The sequence below is a fragment of the Anser brachyrhynchus genome (genome assembly GCF_964034855.1).
Source record: "Anser brachyrhynchus genome assembly, chromosome: 1".
Classification (NCBI taxonomy): domain Eukaryota; kingdom Metazoa; phylum Chordata; class Aves; order Anseriformes; family Anatidae; genus Anser; species Anser brachyrhynchus.
This window is the reverse complement of record NC_137694.1, coordinates 115,413,191-115,427,242: the sequence shown is the minus strand read 5'-3', so window position 1 is coordinate 115,427,242 and position 14,052 is coordinate 115,413,191. Positions and strand designations below refer to the sequence as shown.

At 41.7% G+C, this 14,052-nt stretch overlaps 1 protein-coding gene across 2 annotated transcripts in view; it reads left to right on the top strand.

The window, feature by feature from the left end:
* The window catches only part of CLDN14 (claudin 14), a 29,633-nt gene that overhangs the window by 3,609 nt on the left and 11,972 nt on the right, over positions 1-14,052 (top strand). Inside the window, exon 2 of one of the 2 annotated variants that reach the window (XM_080556325.1) lies at positions 32-144. The exons of the other annotated variant lie outside the window; for it this stretch is intronic. The gene's annotated coding sequence lies outside the window, so the exon portion shown is untranslated. The remainder of the gene's footprint in view (positions 1-31; positions 145-14,052) is intronic. 2 annotated transcript variants of the gene reach the window in all.

Here is a 14,052-nt window from a genome sequence, read left to right as displayed (position 1 = left end):
CCCAGCTTCTCACCACTCTCTTTGCATTTAGATTCCTAATTAGGCAGAGCTGGGGCTCTCCTCTCCAGTGGAACAACCCAAGCAGGTTCAGCACTGCTCTTTCCCTGCTTGTAGCCTGGACTCTAACCCTTCCAAGGGTGTAAGGTCTGTAACAAAGTTTGCAATGTTTTAACTGCATTTCTGGTGCCCCTTGTATTGCATCTAATCCTCCTGTAATTTTTAACTATTGAAATTCTTGGTGTGGGAGAAAAATACCTGCTGCAAATCTTGATGTTTTCTGTTTGGTAACAAATTTTTAACATTGCATTAAATTTTGAAGAAAAGGAACATTTGTTCTTCAGCATACTTATTCATGCACATGAATAAAATCAATGTATTGATATGAAGGGCATGTGGCTAATGTTATTCACAAACACAATGAAAATGGAAGTGTTCAGTTGGCTATCATTACATAAAGGATAAAGGGTCCAAGAGGAAAAAGACTTGAACCACTCATATCCTGCACAGAAGTCTTTTATTCTTTTTGCTGTTGGCCTCAAAAAAAAAAAAAAAGTAAGGGGAAATAAAACAAAAACCACTATTTCTGTTCATCCCACAAAATATAACACACCACGAGCTTGGGTGAAATCTATTATTCCCAACCCCTCCTTTTGCAGGCACTAGGTGTTGCCATAAATCCCTGTGTCTGACTGATGGGGTAAAGACAGCTTTTCAACCTTCATTTCATGTTGCCTGACTTTTACAGCTTTAAAAATTATGTCAATATTGCCTTTGCAGTATAATATTTTTGTAGTTCTCCTCGGGTCTATTCTAAGTTTGCTTAAAGATAAAGGAGCCGATAATTAATTTGCGCAAAAGAAAAGGCAGATCCCTAAATCCTTTCCTGTTGGAAAGCAAACTGAAGTGTGTGCTTAGTAGTGGTGGTAGTTAAGGGGTTTCTCATGTTCCTCCTTTTCCCATGAGGAAGAAGGTGATTTGTAAAAGCCCTTATTATATAGGAGGATCCACTTACAGTGTTTGAGGACATGAATTCAATCCCAGGCTATGAGTTTTAGCATTCTTGTAAAGATGCCCTTATTAGCACTGCTTATGAGCTGCTAGAATAAGGTGTTTATGAAGCAAAGCCTAGAAGCCTCCATTTCAATTGCTCAACATCAAACATCACATTTCTAATAGTCACATTTAACCCAGAATTATGGAACATTATCCTTTAGCTATCCATTAAGCCAGCCAGAGAGGTAGGCATCCTAGCAAACTGGCCACTACCCTTTCCTATGGCTTGTTTTGGATGCAATACAAATGCCAGGCATTGAGAAGCAGAGCTTTCCAAAATTGTTCTGAACAAGAAAATTAGATGCTGAAGGCAACACTACCTTTTCCACTGCCTTCAGAAAAAGCTGCTGCTGGAGCCTCACTTAAGACAAACAACTCCTACTGCCTACTACTGGCCTGTGTCCATCAGACTCCAGTTCCTGCTACAGTCCTTAAAGATGCACAATGGCATGATATGGCTACTGCAGCCTTAAGCTCAACTTTTTTTTTTTCTTTTTATGAGGCTATGAGGCATTTCTTACAACTGTGATAATCTCTCCTGGTTATTGCAATCAAGGTGATGTTCTTTATGAAGTGACACGATTCCCACCTTTTTCCACCAGGTGAGATTCTGAGATTCATCCTCATTGAGTGAGTAGCATTTATAGGAGAGAATTAACTATATGCTGCTGTTTCACTTAATTTTGTAAGTTCTTTTTGCTGCACCAGCTCTGTACAGTGTTCAAAGAAAAACTCTTCAGTTGTTAGTTTTGTGATGTAGTTGTTCTTTGGGGAAGCTCTTTTAAAAAGCAAGAAGACATACTCCGCCTCAGTCTCTGTGTGAGAACTTGGGCACATCTACACAGACCTAACTGCTGGTATTTGGGCTGAACTTCCTACAGCAGAATTGTCCAATCTATTTAATATCTGTTCATAAACTAAAGCTTACAGCTTATACGAAACAAGCTGTAGGAAGTTAAAAATAAAAATAAAAAAAATAAATTGCTTAAATCCAAAGCACTTACTGGAAGATTCTTGAAATATTTTTTGCACACGTTACTGAGAAAGGTACAGTGTACAATCAGAAGACATTAGTTAAACACCAGGAAAAATATGCTGTGTTTGATATTTTCTACCACACTAGCTTTATTTAAGGGAGATCAGCATTTGTTACTTTTTTCTTGACACTTTTGGGGATGGTAAAATCTTATTTTTTGAGTTCATAGAAGTGACTAATCAAAACACCTTTCTGAAGGGACCTTGGAAACATTTCCTATTAATTTTGAAGTCTGTCATCAATTGAATTTATCTCGCTTGAGCCATGGCAACAGTGATACTTGGGGCTCCATTGGTTTTCAAGATGCTTCAAATTTAGCATGCTATATGATGAAAAGACCCCTAGGGAGAGACAAAAAGAGATGTGACATAGTGAACAATTACAAAAAGGAAGAGCGGAGATGCCTATCTTTGCAGGCCAAATGCATTTCACACATCTTGAGCTTTTGCATTGCATTGCTGTGCATCCTCTTCCCTGACTCTCTGCTTCAGGAACATCAGACGGGCCTCCACCCTTGTGAAAAGGGCTCTGTATGTCTGTCACATTTCCTTTTCACTCCCATACAGCAGCTTTCATTATTCCTTATCCCAGCGACTCTCTCTATTTGCTTTGTGTCTCAGTTCTACAATCCCCACCTACAAGGAGTTTTATTTTCTCTTCATCAATTCTTCTATCAGGAGCTGAGTGCCTATGTGTATTCACTCACAACTTCTGCAGTCTAATTTCCAGAAAAATGAAAGAAGAAAGAAGAAGTTCAAATTTAAGAATAGAATTTGTTGTGTGTATGGGAGTTTTTATGCAGTATTTGCTGCTTAAATATACAGTGAGACATGCACTGTGAATATTTCTGTTTAATTTTGTGGTATGGACTATTATGGAGAGGATGTAGCTCTTAGAGTACTAAACTGTTTTGGAAAAAGTTACCCTCTGTTTTCTGGGATACTTCCACACGCAAAGGACTTTTTTTTTTTTTTTCTCAGCATGAGGCAAAGAAGCCAAATAAACTAGTGAACCCTCCTAAATAGGACTGTGAGTCAGCTCCAGGGAGAATCTAATCAACAACCTGTCACCTTGCCTTAACTTTAGGAGGGTGGGGAAGGCATCACTTACTGTAGCTCTTCTCAGTGAAATTGCCTATCACCTGGCTTCTGCTGCCAAGTATATCATGGGGCGATCGGATTCTTGGTTCTTGCATTTTAATCAAACCACATCCCTTTTTGAAGCTGGACTCAGCAATTGGCTCAGCCTTTCCCATGCATATAAGATCTGTGTACTTTAGACTCTTGGACTCCTCACATGTACAAAATTTTCAGAAATGCACAGGAGATGTAGGAGCTCAAGCCACAGCTATGTAAAAAGATAAAGGCTGCTAAATGTCTTTTGGTGCTTCAGAAAATGTTAACTGCTGTCCCTATTGATCATAGTGAGAAGAAGAAGGAAGAAAGATGGACTGTGAGGCATGCCTGTGCCATTTCAAGATTTTACAGCTGAAAGACAAGATCTCTGAAGCCAGTTGTTTAACTGGACTGGGAGCCCAGAGGGAGTGCAGAGCACTGGTGTGAAGTGCTTTCTTTGGCATGTCTGGCTCAGGAGACAAGTCTTACGAACCAGCTACAGGTTCTGAGTGCCTTTTTGTGGTTAACTGCAGCTCGAGAATGTATTGCTTGCAATAGTCTAACTTGAAGGTGATGAAAGCATAGTTTGCTCAGCCAAGTTCCACATCCAAATCTAAGGGGCACAATTTCCTGGCTAGTTTCAGAAGAAATTAGGTGTTCTTGTTGTTATTTTGGTTTCCTGAAACAGAAAGAACAATGGGAACCTTAGGACCACATCCATCTTAGCCACAGGAGGGCCAGTCCTTCCAGCAGAGATGAGACCACAGCTCCAACAACCCTCTTGGTCTCTCCCAGTCAAGTGTTTTCCCCAAGTTATTCCCCAGAAGAGATTTTCTTATATCTGGTTTTCAACTTTCTTCAGACTACAAACACCTAGAAAAAGTCTTGCTAGGATGTGGAAGAGAGGGGGGACTAAGGCTGCTGGGACATTGGTGGTCCATAACTCATGGTGGTACGGTTCTCCCAGCTCATGGTTTGACACAGCCAACAAAACAGGAGGAGAGCACTGAGGCTCTGCAGAATTTCACAGATAAAGGTCCTTGTGAGACAAGATCAAGAGGCTCAGGAACTCCTTTGAGTCCCTTTATTGCAAGACCTCTGGGATGGTTTATATGGTCAGCAGCTCAGGTCAGATTGCCCCATAGTGGAAAGGGCATCTGTTCCTCTGGGTTGTGTCACTCCCGTCGGCCAGCTTCCTTCTGGTACCAATGTAGACTTCCCACTTGTGGCTAAGGTCCTACCAGCTCTGATATAGGCTGCATGTCACGATTCCTTGGTAATACATCACATTTAAGCAGCTTTTCACATTGCTGATTGCGAATTGCTGTTGGCAGTTTTTCTCCAAAATGAGCCTTATATGGCTTTTGACACTTATGGGAACAGTCATGACTCAGACAGCTAAGAGCTGCTGCAAGGCAGTACTAATGGATTTGAAATCTGGCCTGTTTCTAGCGCCATTCCCATTGCGCACAGGGTTCAGGGTACTTTGTAAGGCCTTTTGCTCAGACCGTACTAAATATGGAATATCTCATCATCAACACGCTGATGATCAACAGCTGAGTGCTTGTGCTGGCAGAGGGAGATTCAAACCACATCCTTTGCTGGGTTCAGAAGACCTGCTGCGTTGAAAATACAGATGATGTAGAGTAAATGCAAATGAGCAGGGTAATTAGTACATAGCTGTGTTGTGCGTATTAGAAGAGAATGAAATTTGAAGGTGTTAGTTCAAGTATTATTGACTTGGTTATTTTTGATTCTGAGCTCTTGGTGGAAAGACATATTAAAGATGTCACAAGAGTAGTTTTGTTTTCCTTTTATATATATATATATATATATCTGTAAAATTTGCATACGCTGTATGCACCCTTATTGACTTTGCAGTCATCCCAGTCATCCTGTAAGAGCAATGCGTGCTGTCTTGGCCACATTTTTCTGTTACTGCAATTCTTTTTCGGTAGGCTTTCCACATAGTGAAAGATGCAGCTATGAGTTCTCAAAATGCACTGGGCAGCCTCTCTCACAGTACAAAGACTTGCTGTCACCTAACTTTGCTGATGTTTGAGACCACATCACGGGAACCTGTCCTGCAGATTTATTGGTAGGGTGTGTCTAAGGAGATCTGGGATTAAATACATGTTCCCAGAAGGGATCTAAGCTCAGTCTGGAGAAATTGTCTCAGAAGGAAATGGGAAATGTGGGAATCTGCTACACACACTGTTTCTAAACCTTTGTGTGGCCAAACATTTCTGTACCTCAGTTTATCCTTTTACTTAGAAAGGGTCATACTACTTATCTTCTGCAAATCTCTTTGAGATCAAGAACTGGCTGTAGGCATGTAGCAAGTAAATATTATTGTGTTGTCTGAGGTGAAGACAAAAGGATCCCCCTACAGAAAATATGCATCAATTCTTGTTGGCCTGGAGGAGCAGATCCATACCCTGTAGCTCACTCACCCTGTGTGCCCAGCCTGACTTACACAGGCTCTACCTTTTTACCATGGGGTAGAGAGCCCCCCAGACATGCCAGGTATCATACATTTAGTATGCTGCTTTCCACATGGCAGCTATTGAAACCTATTTCTACTCATTTGACAATATCATTTTAAAATGAAGAACATTAAAGATTTTATATTCCAAAACAAACAACGGTAAAAGCTTTTGCTGACCTATTGCCACTTGCCTGAGGACTTGGAAGCAAGCTACAAATTGCATGTCACTCAGCAAGCGATTATAAATTCAATGTGCTCCTCCTTTCCAAATCAAGATGTTGATACATGTTCAGTGCTCTGACAGAGCCCGCTTGCTGCACCTGAGAAGGAAAAGGCCCAACAAGGTATGACCAGCATGGTGGGGGACCACTCTCACTTGCAGGCTTGTGGGACCAGGGGGCTTCCTGGAGTTTTGCAATTGCTCCTACCTGTGCAGAGAGGGAAAGAGAATGGTCTCTTCTTGAGGACCAGGAACCCACAAAGTGCCAAGTGCCCTGTGGTCCCATCAACCTCAGCAGGTGGTCAACAGCTTAGGAGTGATGGTGCCTGTTAGGCAGTGAGCCTGAGCCTTGCTTCCAGTTTAGCTGGAAAAAAATGGCACCATGCTGTTGATCTATTGTGATTTACAGTGGTAGAGGGTATAACACTTTCTCTGTTGGACTCTCTTTGGGTTTGTGACAGATATCTGTGTCCTGAAGACATCCAGGGGCAAGAAGTTTGTTGTACCCTCTCACAGATGTGCCTCTCTCTACAGATCCTCTCTGAGAATGAGCTCCATGGTAATGAAAACCCACTCAAGTAAAGTCCTCCTTGGGTTTTGCTTTTAGCATATTTTTGGTGTTTTTTGTTTTGTTTTGTTTTGTCATTTTTTTTCCTAAAGTGATTTCTGCATCTGGTACTCCCAGGGCCAAAATGGATTGTTCTATGAATGAAATAGAGCAATATAGTAACAGAGCTCTGAAATACAGATTATTTTTGTGGTGTGTCCAGAAGCAAGCCTTACAACCATAATTAATGTCAGATCATTTTTTTCATTTTATTGATTTAATTTTTTCCCAGTATCACTGGTTGTCAATAAGGACTTCTTTTTTTTTTTTTTTTTTTTTTTTTCCTCCAGACTATTGGGTGTAAGAGAAAATAACTTGCAGTTTAGTAGAACAGTAATAATTCAATGGTGATATATACAGATGTGCCCAGTGAGGTTTCGGTGGAAGTACCACAATTCCAGAAGTCTGAATTTGTCATTTACCTTTTGTTTCAGAAGCTGCAGTATCCAGTCTAAGAATACATAGTTTTTACAAACAGTATATAATAGAAATAGCATACGTCTTTTTTAAAACAATGTTTGGTAATAAACCCAGACCTCCAGTATTTTAAAGATGTATGTAAAGCCCTGGTGCCAGCTACTCAAAAATCACTTAGAGACCAGCAACACAGGATCAGATTCTGCTGCTGTTCTACAGCATGAGTTGTATTTTGCTTTCACTCAAGTCTTTTGAGGCTAATTTGCCATCAGATAAAACTCAGTATGAGAAAGAGCAGCAGAGCTGGACCCCGAGTCACTTGGTACTTAGCAAAAATTGAAAAATACCAGAGGCACCTGAAATTTTCACTGAAGACTGGTGGTCACCAGCAAATATTTATTATTACAGTGGTAACAGCAAGTCTTGGCTTCACTGGCCTTTTACTACTTTGAGTAAACAGTTACTTGCCAGATTATTATTATCTTGGCACTTGATGCAAAAAACTGTAGTTTCCATGTTTCTTAAAGCTGAGTATACATTTATTGAATGAAAGCATTTATTAAACATACGGGGACAGATTCTCAACAGGCATTAAATAACTTGCCTCCACTTGCCAAGAAGTCTTGCTTGTTATGTTTTATTATGCTGAGAACTGCAGGTTGCATGGGTGGAAAATGGTAGAAAATGGAAATAGGTGGAAATGTGGCTTTACTATGAAGAATCAAGCCATTTTATATCTTCTGGTATCATGTAGATCTGAACTGTGTGGATTTGGATTGCCCTCACAGTTGCATTTATGTTACAAAATCGTGAGTGGCATGGAGAAGTTAAATAGGGAATAACTGTTCTAATACAGGAAGAAAGGGACATTCAACAAAACAAGGATATAGCAGGTTTAAAACTAAAAACTAAAAAATAATAAAAGAATATTCTTTATCCTCTGCCACGGGACAGTAAATATTAAACCTCTGCACACATTGAAAAAGTAATTGGATGAAACAGTGAAAGAAAAAGTCATTAAGGTGAAACACTAAGATAATATTTCAGGGTCAAGAGGTCTGTGATCATCAGCTTGTTGGAGACAGGGAGAGTATTCTGGAAAATAAATGTTACATGCTTTCCCTGTTTTTACTCTCCTTCCTAAACCTCAGCTATTTGCACTTTGGGGATAGTCTACAGGATTGGATGAATCTTTGATCTAACATGATGCAATTTTTTCTATATTGATATGTAAAATACATTTTGTGAGTCAAAGAATGAGAAAAACTTGCACAAACGGGCATCTGTATATTGAGATACACACTTAAGCTGTAACCTGGATTTAAACCATAGCCAAATTCTCCCAAATTAGAATGGTTCAGTCATAGGATTTGGTGTGATCTTGTCACTGGACATGTTGATGGCACACAGAATTACTAGGTGAAGGGATACCTTGATTTCAAAATCCAGGTTGGTTAAAATTAAGTAGTGTTTTTACAGTTTTCTAAGTTTGCTAAAACTTTGTCCATCTCACAGATATCTCTTTTGATCTTTGGGAGAATGAGGCAAATCCTGTAGTCCTCCTCAGTTTTCCTTACCATGGCTCAACTTCCACTGAAGCAAGCCAGACTTTCACCCACATCACTAGGGCTTTCTCCAGCGATGATAAAGACCAGCAGATAGACTATCCTCCTGGCTGAATATAAGGTATTGTAAAGGGGAAAAACTAAGATGGTGCAATGACTCTGTGATAGGTGTTCAGAACCATGAGTTATGTGCACTGCTGGAGTCTGGCATACATTCCTCTGCTCAGGTAGACATCACCAAACAAAAAAAAGGCTGCAAATTAATGTTGCTTAACAGTAACTTGAATTAAAATCATCTGTTAACCCAATTTTTGTCATTCATTTGTTACTCTCTGAGTTGATCACCAGCTGAGTGATCACCCAGTTTATCACCCTTGCAGTCATATCCTCTGAAAGCTTATTGTTGTGAACAGTGACAAGGAAATAATTTCCCAGCATCCAGAACTAAAATCTTGGTCCAGGACTCATTCAAGTGAATGGTACCTTCAATGGGTGCTGAATACAGTACTCAGAGTTTTCTGCCTCCATCCATTTGTCCCATTTGTACAGTGGATAACAAACAAAACCCAACAAAAACAGGTAGGTAAGTCAGAAAACATCTAGGGACAACTTGTGATGTTAGTCACAGAGAAGCTACCCAGATGTCACCGAGAGGCCTGCAGGCTTTAATTTCCTCCTCTTTTGCAGTAAGTGCTTTGCAAAATGATTTATCAGCCATACAGCACAACACACTGCACTGCTTTATCTATCAGTGTTCAGACGAACTATTGCTACTGGCCAAATCCAGGGGATGATTATTCCACAGCATGCATTAAGCCTCAGCAAAAGGAAGACAGTTTGGTGCATGTGGAAACGGGCTCATATCCGTATCCTCAGAAAGGCTTTAAAGCAGTTCTAGAGAGAGAGAGTTCTCATGGAGAATCTGATACATAACATAAAGAGAGTTTGACCCTGTCACTGTACCTTGAGTCCCGGGACCAAGCAGCTGTTGTGATCTTCACAGGATGCATGATATTCCAGTGATATGTGATAGAACGGAGGACAAATAAAACAGAAAGGGTAGGGATTAGATAGTTTAGGTCCAAAAAGCATTAAAACAGCCCTTGGTAACTCCTGGGAACTATTTATTGATTCCTTCTATGCACTGCACATTCCCATTAAGTGATTTCATTTCCTTATTTTTCCTAATCACATTGCTTGGTTTAGCAGCCTTTTGCTCTCTGAAACCTGGGGGTACATAGATAAGTTCATTTTCTCATGTGGCTATACTTTTTATTACACATGAAAAGTTGATACAGTAAAAGTAACTCCTTGGAGCCGGCAGGTCTGGAGCTTTCATCATCATGAACCACCGCATCAAGGAAGGACCAGCGGGTTAATTGCTGTGTTAGGCTCTGGCAGACTATCGTGTGGCTTTTCCCATCTCTGTAGCGGGCACTAACAAAGACCTTGGAAGACGTGGCTGCCTCTGAAAAGCATATTGGAATTATGCGACATGGGAAATGGTAGTAAGAGACCAGAAATAATAATAGTAAGGCAATATTAGTGCCATTGCTGTAATGGTCAAATCCTTCAGTCGTTATGCAAGGATTCGGTTTGCCATTATAATAGCAGTAGTAATAGCAGGGCAACCACATTGTAACAGCCCCAGGCATGTGGCTAGCCAGCCCCAGGGCACCTGGAGCACCACGGCAGGTTTCTCTTCCTCCCTTGGGAGCAGATTCCTGAAGTAAGGCCAGCTGTGAGGGAGAGCAGGGACAGGACAATCCTGGACACCGCCATTCCCCTTGCAGATTTTGCAGTCGGCTCAGGGCAGGGCTCACTCAGCCTGGCTGCTTGGCAGCACTCACCTCTAAGCCAGGAAGAAAAATCCACAGCTACACTGGAACAAGAAAGAAATGAAAACAGAGATCCAGGACATTGGGTATGTTTCTATTGGCTCTGGCTGCTGGGTGCAGTGTATCAGTAGCTGCTAGTTCCCGAAAGGTCCCTCCTTTGCAGATATTTACAGAGGCATCTGCAGCGGGCAACCGGACGGCACCTAAATGAATGAAAAATAAACCCACGAAACCATATTTCCCATTCTTTGGAACATAGTAAAAGTGTCTCCTGTTCCTTTCAGCACCTAAATTCGATACATTCGTCAGCTCATGAAAAGACACTGGCACATGATCCAGGAAGACACGCATTCAAAGGAAACAAACCTGCGCCACCCAGTACTTTCCAAATTAAATAAATACCCCCGTCATTGTGCTTAGTTTTGAAAACCCAGCTACTAGTAGCGTGAATCACTTTCTCCTGTGTGATGCTGAGCCCTTTGGAAGACCTTTGCTTCCACAAGGTTTAGTGCTCCTTGTAGCACAAATGATTTGCCCTTGCTTAAAAAGTAATTGGTTTTCCTTTGCAACTCTCAGTCGTATTCATTTGGTGACGTCCTACAGTAAACACATGTGCTCTAGGTAGAGAGTCACGCGCCATTTAGCGTTAGCAATAAAACAGTTCATTGCAGATGGGCGTAGGGTGTCCGTTCCTGTCCTGCTGCACAGGGAAGAGGATGACGTGCTCTTGGCAAAGCCTGAACCTGCCGGCACTGCGCCGTAGTACTGCCCCTTGGAGCTGGGCTGACGGGCATCGCCCTCCCTTCGCTTACAGCGTTCATGTTCATCCCGTGAGGGGTGTGGAGAGCCAGCACCAGACTTAAGACAACATTTAATCCTGTTTAAGGGGTTTTAAATATTGCTTGTGTCTGCTACTCCCCCTCACAAGGGGCGAATTTTCACCTAAAGAGGCCGGCTAATAGAAGAGCTCCTGACATCTGCTCACCCCCAGAAAAAGAGCCAGCATTGGGCCCAGAAACAAATCTGTAACATGAGTTGCAAAACAGTCTGGACACAAACCCAGAACGACCTGTGCTGTGTTTTACATGAGCACAGTTTCTCTTACTTATTACGCTGCTTTATGATTCCACATAGACAGAAAGAATTAATTTCCCATTCACGTCCAGGGACTACACACACTAGCAGCCATTAGACGTAATTCGTCACCTGTTCAAATCCCACATGCATTGATAGGAAAATTAAATTCAATTTCCTTTCAAGTTTAAATATCTCTATAGATATTCCCCAATACAGGAAAGCACTTAAGCTAGTGCTTCACCCTGAGCATGAGAGCGGTTTAAGCGATGTCAAGTGCTTTCCTGGACAGGGCTGTGATCAGTCGCAGACGTACACCTGCACCTGAGCACGAACACCCAGCAAACGCTGAGAAGTTAAGGCACCAGGGTATTAGAAACACACTTGATTATTGTTGAGGTCCTGTGATTTTGCTCCTGTCTGCAAGATTTTCAGTTAAAAAAAAACAACGCACAAAACCAGGGAAATTAGCTATAGAAAGGCAACATTTCAAAATCACATAGTTCTCTTAGTCTCACGGGGAAAATTTTACACAATCCTAGTTTCAAAATAATGTTAAGGTTGCAAAATTGAGCAACCATAAAAGTCAGGAAATTTAAAAAGTTAGTATGTGTCTTTCAATGTTAGCTCAGCAATAGCAAATATATGTAGTGGGAGAAGTTTATACTTACAATTTCTGTGTTAAATATAAAGTTTAAAGTATTCTTGTTGACCATTAATAAGCAACATAAACTATATCGGGTATTTAATGTCTGTAAAAGGCATCTTAATTATAAGAATTTCCTGGCTTTGGAATTCAGAGGACTTGATTTTGAAATATAAATTGTCACTGCTGGGTTTCTGAGTTATTTTGGCTCTTTTCTCACTTATGGGTGAAAGTCATCACTGGGGAAGAATGGGAATTTCACCTGTGTTATAACACAATTCTCACATCAGAATAGTTTTGTGATGTTTATGAAAGGCCGTGATTTATAAAGTTGGTGAGGACTGGCTTAATTTTGGGGGGTTTTGTGAGCGGTAAGAACTTCTGTGGTAAAGAGACCACAGTGCTTCCCCCTTGCTGGCAAGAGAACTAAACCTCCCAAAACAAATGTTCTCTACCTGAATTAATAATATGGAGCTGTTCCACAAAATGTTTAAAATACAGAATGATCTTTCCAGGCCAGATGTATGACTTTCTCAAATCTACGTGTCGTGGTTTAACTTACCGTGAAAACCTAAATACAGTGTGGTGGTAGTGTTTAGATAAGACAGATGTAGAGTGCAGCACAGGCTTGGTCTTGCAGAAACGCCGATCCTTATAAATGAGCTGTATTGCGCTGTGGGGTTTTCCTGGCTGACTCTTTCAAAACCCAGGCTAGATTAAATCATCACAGCTGGGGAGAAAATATCAAGAGTTAACCAACTACTTTATGAGAGTTGTAAGAGTGTGAAAGTTTTAAGAAGTTAAATAATTACAGCACTCTCTGAGAGCTACAGCAAAGACAAATGAGTTTGTGGCTGATGGTCTTATTTATTCTGGTCATGTAGTGAAAGACAAATGAAAGTGTCAAAGACATGGGGAGAATTTCAGGCAGGGCCACAGATATAGCTATCAGAACAAATACAGGGCAACACACAGCAGTGAAGAGTCCCACGTGTGCTCAGCTCAAAGGGAGGCTGATGCCCTGAGCACAGTGCTCCCACCAATTTGCATGTTGCAGGTGGTGCCACAGGTACGTGCATCCTGAGCACTCTGTTACTTGGCTGCCAGTTCGTTTGTTAATGGGGTTAAGTTGGCCTAGAAATAAAATATGGCTCCTGTGTAGGTACAGAAGTCTGAGGATCTACAGCTTTGTGTAAAACCTCCATGACTGTGTTGCAAATCCAAAGTTAAGGCAAACACTGAAGGGCAAGGAAGATCTCTGTCAGGTCTGATTCCGATGTATCAGGTCTTTAATAGGATGGGCTTGAGCAGCTGCTCTCCATTTACACCAACACAAATGAGCCCAAGCTCACCGAGGTATGCAGGGCATGCCAGCTCACTGCTCCGGCTTTAGCAGTGACATTTATCTTCTTGTGCAGTTCTTACAATGCCCACCACCATAACAGCCCCTAGGCACATTAACCAGGTTAGGACATATCTGGATTTTCTCAGATGGATCTTCAGCACACCCAGGTCAGTAGGGAAGAATGGGGAAGGTTGGCCATTGATCTGGGGCTGCCAAATATCTGTCCTGAAGACCACTCACAGCAGCATTGCCTGCCAGCCCACTGGGATCTGCCAAGCGTGGGCAGTGGCACCAAGAGCGTGTGTCCCCCCTAGGCAGCCCAGGTGCCACCAGTGCCTCATGCTGGCCATCCATGCGGGCCAGGCTCAATTTGTGCAGCACAGCCAGGCATATAGAATGCACTGCTCAGGGGCTCAGCCCACATTTCTGCCTGGGAGCCTTCCTAGGCTCCATGGAACCAAAAAAAAAAACACATGGGAACCAAAAATTACAAAAAAAAAATCAACAAAAAAAGGTGAGTGGCCTCTGTGGATGGCTGGGATGAAAGCTTACTGGTGCAGAAAGGAGAGGCAAAGGATTGATCCACACACTTTTTTTGCACAGAGGCAAGCAAATGGCACCCCTTTCCCCCTCCCCTCTTCGTTCTGT